This window comes from Equus quagga, chromosome 12, assembly GCF_021613505.1.
Source record: "Equus quagga isolate Etosha38 chromosome 12, UCLA_HA_Equagga_1.0, whole genome shotgun sequence".
Lineage (NCBI taxonomy): Eukaryota > Metazoa > Chordata > Mammalia > Perissodactyla > Equidae > Equus > Equus quagga.
In genome coordinates this window covers 71,940,554-71,954,674 of record NC_060278.1, presented here as the reverse complement: position 1 = coordinate 71,954,674, position 14,121 = coordinate 71,940,554, and the positions used below count along the sequence as shown (strand labels likewise).

The 14,121-nt window shown below is 37.8% G+C and overlaps 1 protein-coding gene across 4 annotated transcripts in view; it reads left to right on the top strand.

Moving 5' to 3' along the window:
* Window positions 1-14,121, top strand: part of MACROD2 (mono-ADP ribosylhydrolase 2) — a 1,871,078-nt gene that overhangs the window by 760,960 nt on the left and 1,095,997 nt on the right. The window lies entirely within an intron of this gene.

Genomic DNA, 14,121 nt, shown 5'->3' with positions numbered 1-14,121 from the left:
TTAAATTTAATTTCAGTTATAAGATGTTCGTTACCATTTGGCATTATTCTTCAACTAAAATAATTAACAATAATAATTAAAATTTTCCATGCTCGATTTTTTAATCTTAATTTTTGGAAAATAATGCTTAAATTTATTTTAAAAATCAAGAAACTGGTGTGTAACCACAGATGTTTTAGACAATATCTATTTATAATTTTTCACCATGAATATTGCTGAAAGAAATAACTTTTTTTTAATATTTAGACAAAAGAAAATACAAATAAAGCACTAGTGAGTCTTTTAATTGTTATTGGTTACTTTAAAAAAAGAGTAAAACTACTTCTGTAACATTAATTTTAAAAAGTTAATTCCTATGTTCTAATGGGAGTGTAATGATTTTTTCTCACAGGGAACTTTAATGAGTTTATGAATGTGTTGCCATATTTATGGTAGAGGTTATGCAAATTTGACTGATGTTTATTTATACATGCATTATATTTGGGAATATATTTAGGGACCATAAGCTTGCTGGCGAATTTGTTACAGGAAAGAAAACTTATGAAGACTTCTTGTCCCAAGAGTAGAATTAAGGTAAAATTAACAAGAAATTGAAGTTATCTTTGATCATGATTTTTTATTCCATTTTTATTCACTTTGAGGAAGTGTTGCCTGTTTTTTGATGTTCAGCAGAGCAGTACAATGCAATACACAGAAGCATAATGTTGAATTTTCATAATAATGCTTGCGATGCAAATGAGGCACACTTCAAAAAGCAAGTTGATTAGCATTTCTTGGTAAGATGACAGTCCCCTCTTTTTAAAAATTTTTGTTCATTAGTTTTATCGGTAGATTACATATCCAGATTTCAAATTTGAAGTGCATAGTTTTTGCTTATAATTATAATGTGAATTTAAATAGTTTTAGATTGTTCATTTAAAACAATTCTTCTGTCACTGAATTATGCTCTGAATTAATGAGCTGTTTGCCACCTCAGAGCGCTTTGCTTTGAAATTCAGTCTAGTTTAAAGTGAACTCCAACCATTTCAGGCCAGCAGCTCACAGAAGGTTACGCAATTAATGAGCTCTTTGGGCTCCGTGGTTCTCTTAGAAGTGTATATCACTAAATTCTCTTCTCAGGGAACATTATTCTTATGCAAAAGGAAGATGGGGACCTGAATGTGGAGGAATGGCATTTAAACAAATGATTTGATAATTACTGATGAAGAGTATTCTTTCATCCCTCTAGGCACATACAAGACCAGAGCTCTTGCCTTCTCTAACTGGAGTGAAAATAAAATTGATGGATATTTTAATAAGCCTGCTAATGTAGTTAAAACAATACTCCTTTATGGCTTATTATTCAACTCTTTGTTTTCATTCCACTTAATGGACTTTCTAGGGCTTGGATGAAGAACTTACACACATACATGCTCCAGCACACTTACACGCATACATTTTCAGATGTGGTAGCCTATTTATAAAATATTATCTTTCTCCCTAGTTACTCCATAGTTAATGACTAGTGTTTGTCTCCTTTTAGATCTTCTCAAGGCATCCTCTGAGTCTATACAACGGAGAGAGTAAAATGGGAGAAAAAGTTGTCCCTTTACCTTTAGAGTAGTATTTCTTGGTAAACTGACAATCCCCTCTTTTTAAAATAATGTTTATTAATTCTTTGAGTAGATTATATTGCCAGAGTTTTACATTGAAGTCACATCAAACTCTTTACCTCCGGGAAGATTTTATCTACTTGAAGTTGTACATCTAGGTAAGACAGCCTGGGCTAAGGATGGCAAATGCGTGGTAATCTTAGAGATACTCCTCACTCTCAGGCAGACATCATGCATCAATCACAGCCTTTTTCTTCATGGAACCAGCACACTATGCACTAAGACACAGCCTCAGAATTCTTCCCAGCGCTATGATCCAGGCAGCCCCTTCCTGTTGGCCGCAGTTTGCAAGTGAAATAAACACATTTGCCAACTCTGGCCTGGCCAGCCCTCTTAGGTGTTCTGACCACTTGGGCAGCTCTACGAAATCCCAACCTATCTTCAGCTTCCAATTACAGAGATGTCAAGATGTGATAATATTAGCGTCTTTGAGTTGCTGAAATATAGTACTCTCTTTACTTTTCCTAATGCCCTTTTTACCTGGATTCAGCCTCTTTCTGCCTTTTCCTTCCCAGCTTATCATCCTTGACATCTACATTTCATTTCTCCCACTTTATTCAAGTCTCACTCCTGACTTCACCATTGTTTTACCACTAGAGTGTGAAAATGTTTTCTAATGAATAAATTGACATCGTTGAATTAAAACTGTATTGATACTGCAACTGTAACTTTGGCATGCTGGAACAGTCTTGTAGCAGTGGGGAGCAAAACGTGATCCCACCAGGCGTTATTTAATGTCCTTGCTTAAGCCCTCGCTTAACACGTAGTAATTTTCACATCTAGAAGCAAGGGAATATGGCAGCAGCTAAAAGTCCCATTGCCAATGAAAATAGGCTCCTGACCTCTACTCTGGCATTTGTATTTCATCACAGCAAACCTGGATGCAAGAAAATCATAGAAAAGGAATCTTTTCTTACTCCTAAAGAGAGCTATTACTTCAAAACTCCAACCCCAAATTTACCAACAATTATGTATGCTTCTATGTTGGATTCTCAAAATTTAGGTTTCTTACATATCACAATGACTAAATGAAATATCACTAATATATGGTCAAAAGGACATAGGAAGGAGAGCCATAGTTTAAAAGTACAGAGCATTTTTAGTCATCTAGAACATTGCAATTCTGTCTGCAATTTGTTACCTGAGAAAACAAGAGCCTAAAGACAGGAAGATGAACATCTCATGCCTGCAGTACATAGACGATTTGAAGCTCTATGGCAATTCTAAAGCCTAGCCTAATAAAGTATGAAAGATTCTGAAGAATGTTCCTGAAGATATGCAAATGGAGTTTGGAATGGAAAAATGCAGATCAGTTGGACTGGCACAGGGCCAATTTACCCATTCACTCTCAGGGAATATCAGAGCTGCATAAGTTTAACTGAAAGGGAAATTTGTACATGTAGACTTTGTTCAGGTGAAAAAAGATTCAGCATGCAGCCAGCTTTAAATATTAGAGTTTCATTTGCCACTGTCCTATCAGGGGTGTGTTAACTAGAGTGTTTAATCAGCACCCTGATGTCATTTTAAGAGTTATTTTGGTCCTCTTCCTGATGAAAGATAGAAAATAATCCAGGGCACACCAAACTGATGAGTGAGTTTTAGATATTCTGGTCTTAGATGCAACTAGACCCTCGAGATAACTCAAAATACTGAAAAGATTACCATACACAGGAGAGTGTGTCTTAGTTGGAATTAGGTATATATATATAAAGGTGTATGTATATATATAGGTATATTAGAATGGAAGACAATGGACTGGTACGTTTTAAAATGTGAAGATGTTAACATGTAAGGGACCTCAACATAGGGAGAGGTGATAAAGGAGTTAAAAACAATTATGATTCATAAGAAAGATAGTGTTTGAGAGAGGAGGAATAGCTGGGGAGAGGAAAAGAGTCTAGGCCAGATTTTGCAATTTCTAACATTTTTCACAATAGAACGACATTAGAGTCCTGAGCAAAGGACTGTGTTATGACATGCAGTGCCTTACTCTATCAGAAAATGAAGTCTCACATTAATTTAAAAAGCCTTCTGTCTAGGAAAAGAAGTGGCTGTGTCTTTGGGAGCAACAGAAATACCAAAGAACTAAGTTGTCATTGAGAGAAAGAGTTAAAAAGAATGGCACATTTTATAGAAGAACTTTCTAAAGACTATACAAGTGACTTTTTTCATTTTAGAACTTCTTGGACATTTTGATTTCCTTCTCTCTGGAGACCTACCTAAACTGGAGTTTAGACACCAGATAACAACAGATTTACCTTCTCCTTGAATTTAGTTTAGTTGCTTATCAAGTTTGGTCCCCAGCACAGAACAATTACAATGACAGTTTCAAGAGCATCAGGGGGATTTTACCAAATTCTGTTTCATCTCCCCTCATCCCATTTACAGGTCGGGTTATTAAAGTTGAGAGTTCTTCATAGATGGTTTCCATGGAGGGACAAAATTATATCTTGGGATAAACTATTCTAGGGTTAATTTGAGTCAGCAAATATTTATTTGTGTTTCACATGTGAAATATGATGTTGTCTTAGAACTTATAGGAATACTAAGATGAATGTGAAAAAAAATGATTGCGTTTATTAAGACAGCTTGAGGGTCATGTATACAAAGATGTACGCAGTTAAAAGGTAAAATGTGGTAAGTGTTATCATGTAGGCATAAATAAAGTGCTCAGCTTTGGAGAGAAAGAGATATGTAGGGATTAAAAAGACTCCAGTAGCTGTTTTGATTTGGGGGTCACTGGTGACTATAGAAAAAAATACCTTCATTAGAGTAGTGGGGAGGCATAGAGGGTGGAAAAACAAAAGCTGCATTGGGCACAGGAGGGAGTAAAAGGTGAAAACAGAAACACGAAAGTAGATCACTCAAGAAATTTGGTAGGAAATAGAAGGGGGGCATATAGTCTAGTCACCTTTTCACATTTGCAAACCCAGGTAGCATCCTCATTTTGGAGAACCTATGGTAACATTAGATATGGGAGCATGCCCTGGAGATGGCTCTGTGGCAGGCCTCACCCTCTGGATACCACCTTGATGTCACACTTCAGTATTGTGTCACAGGGCCCCTGCATCCCCATGTGTCAGCCTGATCTGGGGAATAGGACCAGGTGAGCAATGGGAAATCATACTTGTATACCTCAAGGCAAATTTTGTACAGAAATTTGCTTTCATTACTTGGCATTCATAGTGCTCTAGGTTGGGAAGCTACCCATGTCCCTACGGTCCAGGTAAGACATAATGGCTTGAATTAGGCCAGAGGAAGTGAGGCTGGAGAAGGTAGGTGAAACTGGTTTTGTTAGTGACTGAATTCTAGGGTGGAGAAGAATTTGGTGCTTAGGTGCCTTCTGAGTTCTGGCCTAGTTGACTGGATATGCTTTTGTGGCTTACTGAGAACCATCTGCCTGTCTACATTGTGATTTTCATAGACATTTAGAAAGAGGATGGAGTTTGGAGGCAGAAGGCAGAGCTATATAGAGTCAAAGGAAGGAGGGGGAAAAACACAACCATGAAGAAAGCAATAAAGAGAAATGGAGAGAGCAAGTAGTTATTTGCTTTTGCGACCTATGTCTTGGGTCACCTTTTGGTTTCAGTTTTCCAACAATACATTTTCTTTTCTTCACTACTAAATAGCTTAAGAAGTGAGCATGGTACATTGATAGAGTTACCATAGCTTACACGAGGAGAGAATCTGAGTTCTTCGAAGTTCTTAGAAGCACTATGACGGTGGCCGAGTACGTGCATATCAGATTTTACCAGACATCTGCAAGGAGCGATATAAACAATTTTCTTTGGTGCTGAAAGTGGAAGAAATGACAACGATTTAATAAGTAATGAAAAAACATAAAAGGAACCATTAAGTATAACTACGAGTAAACAGACCCCACTTAATTATCCCTCATAGTGTATTTCAGTTAGATTTGGATATATTCTGTGTCTCTTGAGCCAGGTCGGCTGTTTGTTCATTTGGTTGGAATCTTGGAGTAATGAGGTCAGAATTAAGGACTGAATGCTCCTGCAGGCCGTTTGGTTTTAACCTACTCCATGACCCCAGGAGGACACTGTAAACCTCATCACCACCCTGACTTTTGTCTTTGAGTTCAGGGAGGTACCAATCAGAGCGTGTAGATGGCATTCCAGCAAATCTGTCTTCACCAGGAGAAAGGCTTGGGTCAGATAAGTAGGATTACCCTTTACATAAAAAGAGCAGCCTGTTCCAAAATTAGAAAAATTAGAAATTGCTATGAGAAAGACAATAATTGGTTGCTACTGAATACCCATTGTTGAATTTGGTTTATAAAAACTAGGGATCTGGGAGCCTTGTTAGTTATACGGCCTGTGATAATAGTTTTTATGTCACTATATTGGTGTACTTAACCGATGACTCACCAAATAATGGACCTAAACTTACCACATGGAATGTCTTACTAAGTGTGGTTGGACTGGCTGCCTGCTTCTATTTTAGGACATTTTAAGTTTGATTATTGTGCTACAGCTTAGGCTGATACTCTCTCTTGATGCAATGGAGATGAAATAGATTATATTTTGCACTACAATGGTTATTTTAAAAAACTAAGTTGTCACTCGACAGCAAACATCTGTATCTAATGCAGGGCTGATCCGGGTTTTATGGGAACTGAAACTTATACAACATTTGGGGTGAGCCCTGTTTGAGAGAAAAAAATTTACAAATGTAAAATCAGTTATGAAGTGGTTATTTAAACTAATTCTTTCCTCTAGGGTGAGGGAATTAAAAAACATAATAGCTGAGAAAAGTTTCCCTCTATTTGATAACTTTTTATTGATAGTGTCATGTACATTGTTAGAATTGTGGTCAAATTTGGGAAAACTTCATGGCTTCTTTTATGATGAGCTGCAAGATTTTAGGGGATTTCAGATTTTCTTGTGCAGGGACTAATCTTAAATACCTTTGGAATTGATTATCCTCACTAGCTAACTTGTTGCTATAACTGTTTCTCATTTTTGCTAATTAAAAAAATGTATGACTATGTGAACACATTGCTAGCACCCGGTCCAAGGCCTTAAAAGGGGTTTGTGCAAATGAGGGATCTTGAAGCTTAAGCTTCCTTGTTTCATGGTAAATTCATCTTGGATCTAACAGCATCATAATTTTCACTGAATCTTTCCAAACAGCGTGTTCAATAGTCAATGAAATAACATAACCCATCATACTTAGAGACAATGAATCAGTTGAGGAAGAAGTCAGACTTTTAGTGATCTTAACGAGTTTTTTAAATAAGGCACAGCTCAAGTCTTATCTCTTGGTTTGACTGGCATACAATGGCTTCTTGTAAGACTGTTATGTTAATATCTTCGTATCTATTACAAGCTTTAATTTATCCTTGATAGCGTGAAAAGAAACTAAATTCCCATGTAAGATCATGAAAATATTTTTAAAGATGTTATCTTTTATGGTATGTCCTTTATAGTTCACTGACTAGGTTAGTTGTAGTCATCTAAAATATTAGGTAATCTTGACAGATAATATGTAAATAAAAAATATAGTATGTCTAACCAATTACCATGTACAGAGAATCTTTAATATTTTAAAATGTTGTTATTTCTAAGCTTTAAAATGAAACTCATTATTTAAGAAACATTTCAGAAACCTTTATATAGGTCCCATTGTACTCTATGGTTTTCTGTCAGATTTACCAAGATCTGTTTTATTGTATTAAACATACTTAGTTTCATTAAAGATGCTTCGGCTTCGCTCCTTTTCTATGCCTCCAACCCCCCTCTATGTACACAAATCCAGCAACCTAATCAAGTCGCCTTTGATCAAATTTAATTTGGATTTTTTCCCCTAGTAATGCTGTCTGGTGGCAGTTAAATAGAATTTAATTAAAATAAATATGCACAAGTTTCAATAGAGCTTAATTATCTGATTTGACTTGGTAAAATTTGGCAGAAAGTCTAGACATTGTAAGATATGGCTCCACGTAACTTAGATAAAGTTTTAGGAAAACAGAGCCTAGCATTCGGAAAGCGGGGAAGGGGAGGGAAATCCAGCTGTAAAAGCTATCTATACAGTTAGGTAGAATTCTAAATACACAAAACACGTCCTGTTGAATTTGTACCCACAGTAAAAATTGGGCTGTTTATTGTTTTTCTATTACAACCATAAAATGAAAGTGTGAAAAACTAGGCATTCCACTTGTTAAACAGCAATTTAGATTGACAAGCCATTTTCCCCAATTTTATCTCTGGCTCCATTAGATGAGTGCTTCGCAGCCTTTAACGTGGACATGAATAACCCAGTGATTTTGTGAAAATCCAGATTCTGATTCAGTAGGTCAGTAGGTCTGGGGCAGGGCCTGAGATTCTGCACTTCTAACAAGCTCCCAGTGATACCCAGGCTGTTGGTCTGAGGACCACCCTTTGAGTCTCAACACCCCCGACAGTGAAGTGAAGACAGTTGATTTGGGATAGTTGCCACCATCATCACCACCATAACTGTACCAATAATGATATTTAAATAACACTACCTCCCAAGTGTGGAGTGTTTTTTTATTATTTCCATTATCTCGGTTTGGTCTTCACATTTCATAATGCTATATGCCTTATCTCAGTTTGATTGTCATTATAGCAAAGTTAATTACATAAGAAGAATGCCTATTTCAGAGTCTTTCCCCCTCCAGTCTAGCAGGAGCAAAGTTAGACAGAACTCTCTTTCAGAAAGTGTTCTGCAAATCTCATCACTTCGTCACTTAAGGGTCATTCAGCTGAGCATCTCCTTTGTTCGTTTTGATATTTTCCTCATCAGTCCTATGAACCATCATCCCTAGTCTGTGTCTTTATTATGCAAGGCTGGTCATTTCACTGTCCTCCACACAGGCTAGTTTTTTTCCTGATTCCAAATTCTTCCCGTGCAGTCCCAAGACCACGAACGCTCACATTTATATCTCCTGTCCTTCATGAAGTCTCTCTGAAAACTCCTCCTGCACTCACGGGCTCTGAGTGGCCTGGTCACTCATCATCTTACAGAGCTCAGCGTGGTGAAGCCTCTCAATAGTTGTCTGTTGGAAATTTATTGATGTATACAAGGACACATTCTGCAGCTTCCTTATGTACTGCATTTTAAAGCAACCCAACACTGGTGCCTGTTAACTCCCAAAGCATATTTCTTTTAGACAATGTATCAAGGAAATTTCTATAGCTGAATTTCTACTGTAGTGTGGCCATGGAACACTGCCTTAGCATGCACATGCTCAGGTGCAATACCACAAATTAAAAATAGTCTTAATTTCTAAAACTCCTAATTAAAGTCTACAAAGTTAATAGGTAATTAGTGTGTAAAGTGAAAGTTTTGATTTAGAGAAAAGGAGACAGTTAGACAAATACTAATTTCAAGGAATTTTCATGTAAGGTCAATAACATTAAATATTAATAACTAACAATTAGTACCTATGTGGAGTTATTTAGTCAAAAGGGAAATGTTTTATATAATAGTCTCACTCGGAAGATATTTTTTCGAAAGAGTCACATAATACATTTTTATTAGTTTAACCTGTTACTTAGAGATTTGGCACGTGCAACAAGGTGATAAATATGCCCAAAGGGTACAGCTGGGAAGTGTGGCAAACCCAAAGCAAGGGTCTGAGTGAAGTTCCGAACAAGGGTGAGACAAGGTGGCAGTTACCTGATAGGCCGTTAGTCAGCAGAATTTCTTGGATTGTTATTTTCCCTAAATGCCACCCGGGAGCGGGTCCTTGAGATGATATAAAAGTGTCAATACTTCCTGTGGGACTTTGTGGTAGGGAAAAAAAAGGGGAAAAAATGCAATCTGGATCCAGATTTTGTGCTTGATCATGTAGGAAGATGAGCAATCCTTAGGATCTTGGAATGTTACAAACAGGGGATCTGAGATCCACTAAATTCTCACCTTGACATCCAAACTATAGGATTTTATTTCTAACTACCCAGAGCACTTAGTGTCAGTATATATTCACTATATTGACATTCCGGCGTGTTGTGTGAAATCATTAAGACTGGAGGAATGGTATTCCTCTAGGCAGGGGACTGCAGCACAATCCTTGCTCAGGGAACAGTGCTGGCTGGAAATTCTACTATTCCACTCAATAGCAGCATGACCTAAAACTTGTTTTCAAACCATCTGAGCCTCAGTTTATTTATTTGTAAAGTGGGTTTGTTAGAATTAAATGAGTAAAGTGAAAGTTTTGATTTAAAGGAAAAGAGGCAGTTCAAAAATTAAGTGCTAATTTAAAAGAATATTCAGGTAAGGTCAATGAGATTAAATAACAACTAACAATTAGTACTTCCATATAGTACTATCTGAAAGGGCTTCAGTGCCTAGCAAATTGTAAGGAGTCTATAAATATTAATTGTTAATATCACCATCATCATGATTACTGCTGTGGACATAAGAAAAAGACAAGCGCTACATCTTTAGAAATTATTTAATTCGTGTAAATGCTTAAAACTGTACCTGTGTATATATGTGCTCAATAAAATGCTAGTTGTTAATTGTTAGAATTACTGTTATCATCCTAGTGCCAACGCTCAACCGACCTCTGGAGTATCCATCACAGTGAATATTCCAGAGGATAAATGTGGTAAATAATCGTTGAATTAATTTTATCTTTTAGGGCAACTATTAACCCAGTGGAGTGGTAATTTTCTGAGAGGTATTTCTTTTCTAAACCATTGATAACTGTATTTCTGCTATTGACATATTGTTTTCATGGCCAACAATTTTTTGCTCCACTTATAGTTACATTTGGAAAATGCCAGTGTCTTCTATTTTCCCAATACACAGCCTCAACTGCCCATAACTTACTAGTTAGCTCTCTAATCTCATTTATGGGACTATCTACATTAGACCTTAGATAACAGTCTGAGGTTTACAATAAAAATCATTCTCAGTTTTCTAAAGTACTAAATAGGAGAAAATTTAGTAAAATGTTAAATTAGGAAAGGGTTCTTTAGAGGTGACTCTTTCGGCATCCTCATTTTATAGATAAGGGGATATGACTTGTCCAATGTTACCCAACAGATCAGAGACAAACTCAGGACAATAGTCCTACAGATCGTATACTAATATGTCTGTTGCATAAATGCACACATGAGCATATTCATTAATTTCAGATTGTTGAAGAATAAAAATTAAAGCTATTCCTGAAAAATATCCTAGCGAGAGGGAGAATGTGTGATAGAACACTAAAAAAATCTAAGGTATTGGCTGATTGCTTCCTAAATTTTACAGATTACTTGTCCATTTCTGAATATGCCCTTGAATAAATTTAAAAGGACATTTCTTTAATCTTTGTCAAATGCAGGACAAGTGTCGTAAGTGCTTTCAGCTTTTAGGGGGAAAGGACAAATATCCATGGAAGAGAATTTATGCGTTTTTTTTTTTTTTTTTTTTTGATAAGTCACATAGTCCTCAGGATAATTCTACTCTCACTCATCCCTTCTTTGTGGAGCAGGGTGGGAGCATTAGCAAGAAGTAGTGGCCTAATTTATGGTGAGAGAGCGATTCCAAGCCTGAGTGTGGAAGGCAATACTGCACCTCCCTTCCTGTCTCCCTGTTGGAATCCTGCTCTCTGTGATCTGGGACCATTCTGTGTCTCTGTTTGCCTAATTGCGACTTGAGCTTATGCCCTCCAGTTCTCAATGGCCCCTTTGATCCTTTTCAGCAAGTCTTCGCAGAGCAGCAGGACAAAATGGGAAGGTAAGCAATCATTTCATATGAAAAGAGGGCAGCAAAATCCAGGTGGGGCTTCCTGCTGAGATTCTCCCTTCCAACTCTGTGACCACACAGCCTAAGCAAACACTGTGACTAGTGCCAGTAAATGACATTTAAGCCTTCATAACCTGCAGGCCACAGTGTGCCACTCCACCTTCCAAAATAAATTTAACTTACCTATTTTTTAAAAAATCTTTTCTCCTGGCTTCTCTTTTGGATATCCAAGGGTTAAATTAGATTGTCTTCATCTTTAATTATATCCCCATTCTAGAGATTTTCGTTTTGTTTATTTGCTTATCTCATGCTTATCAGTTCCTCAGTTCACTGTTTCTATTCTCTTATGCAACAAAGGAGCTTAACGAAGGGTCATGGTAGGACATATAATTTACCCCAGGTGGTTTAAAGAAAGAGAATTTAATGAAAGGAATAGTTACAGGGGTGTGAGCAGGGTTGAGGAAACCCACACAAGATGTTGAGTCACTCAGAGTCTAGCAATTGGTGGAAGCTGTTATCAAGCACTAGGCCCTCAAGGGGTGAGGAGAAGATAGGCTACTGGAACACAGTGAGAGCTAGGGCCCGGGAGGACAGGGCACCCAGCAGAGCTATTGCTCTAGAACACTGGTTCTTAATCTTGTCTACTCATTGGAATTACCAGGGGAAATTTAAACATATTAGCACCTAAGTCCCACCCTTAATGATTCTGATTTAATGGATCTTTGGTGTGGGAGTCAGGATTTTTAAAAGCTGCCAAAGTAATTGTAATGTACAGGCAAGTTAGAGAAACACTGTCACTGAGGGACATAGCCACTGACTGAGATATAGTGCCAGAGCTAGGTGTGAACAGGGAAGAGATACCCTGCCCTTTCTTTCCTCTCCCACTCTCTGACATCCTTCTGATGCCTCCAGTCAGAAGCCAGATGGCAAGGAAGTTGGGATAATGCAGTCAACCTCCTGTAGCCCATGTACTAGGGAAGGATGTGGAATAACCAGCTCAGAGCTCACAATGAGACCCAACAGACAGTCTCTGCCTCATCCCCTGAAAGAAATTCAAAATAAGGACAGACTCACATTTCCCTGTTAAGGTGGGTTCACTCATGCTGTTTTGGTATTCAGCAGGGCATCCTTCAGGTGTAATGGCCTTCTAAAGGGCTAACTTCATCTGGTACCACTTTATAATGTTCTTCTTGGATATTAGTGGCTCTCCTGCTGCTGGCCAAGGTCTCCAGGACTGCAAGGTCTAGTGAGATGTATACACTTATGCTATCATGACCCCAAGTGCTGGTACTAACCATGGCATGCAGACTTCCAAAGTGAGATGAGACATGAGAGGTCATTTTTATAGAGAAGATGAGACCAGAGCAATGAGTCCCATCTAGTCTGGTCTTTGCCTTCTGTCTGATAGGTGACCCAGTTCTTCCCAGTGGGCACAGTATTGTAGGAGAAGATGGCAGAAGTGAACATCAGAGCTGGCAGAACACTTTAGAATGGATTTTGAGCAATGAGCTGCATGTTTCCATGTGAGAACCAAACCTCAACTTAAATAACAATTCAAAATACTTTCTCATGATGACTGGATGATGTGTATGCCATTTTGCCTCCTTTTGTACAGAAGATGGTCAGTGACTACACATTTAGATTTACCATGGATGAAGTTCCTGATAAGGACAAAATATTCACTGACCACTCTCTCCAACTCCAAGAGTTGGCTTCAAAGGAGACACCAGTAAAGCAGCAGCAAACAGCCCATGGGTTCTTTACCAGTTTCTTCCACTATCAGCCTCACATTTTACCAGACAACCTTAGGAAGAAAGGTAGGATCCCCGAAGGGCAGCGTTTCCTAAGGGGCCCTTGCAGTTTTGCCAGTGCACATATCTATGGGCTTATTACACAAGTGGTGTTTATACCTGTGGGTACGTTTCACATTCGATGTCCTGTCTCCTCCTATTTCCTCCCAAGTCATGCTGATAAAGGCCAAGGCGGTGCAGAATGGTAGGGATGGGGAATAAAGAAGCAATTCTTACTGGTATTGTGGATATTTCTATTTTATATCAAATGCTTCTGGCTGAAAATTTTAATTCTAGCATATGTGTTGCAAATACAATTTGACCAATTATGAAAATGTAAAGGCATATCGGATAGGAGGTGAGAAGTTAGGGGTGGGAGTGGAGAGTCCTAGAAAAAAATATCAATTAGGTAAACATAAGTTTCCAGTTGAGAAAAAGAAAAAAGACATGTCTAGCTTAATATTATAAGATTAATAACATTTATGGAGCATATGACATTTGTCAGACACTGTTGCTGAGAACTTTACATCCATTTTATCCTTGTGACAACCTATTAAATGGGAACTATAGATGAAAAAAACAAAGCTCCAAGAGTTTAAGAAATTTGCCCAAGGTTGTGTAGCTAGAAAGTGGCAGAGCCGGGATTCAGACCCTGGTTAACCTGCTTTCAAACCGCAAGCTCATTTTCCCAATGTTAAATTCCGCTGGGACATTGTTTTAAAGTACAGTTTGCCATATTCTCTCCAGGAATCTGTATGTTTAATAAGTTCCAAGGTGCACTTTTTCAGGTGTTCTGCAAAAATAAAAAAATTTAATTGTCACATATGTCTTATAAATGCTAAATACCATGCCCTTTCTTGGTGATGAAGACATGCTATGGTGTATCAAATGTCCTACAGCTAGGACCTTTTTGTCCAGAGAATCATTTTTCCAAATAACAGCCGCATGTGTATCCTGCA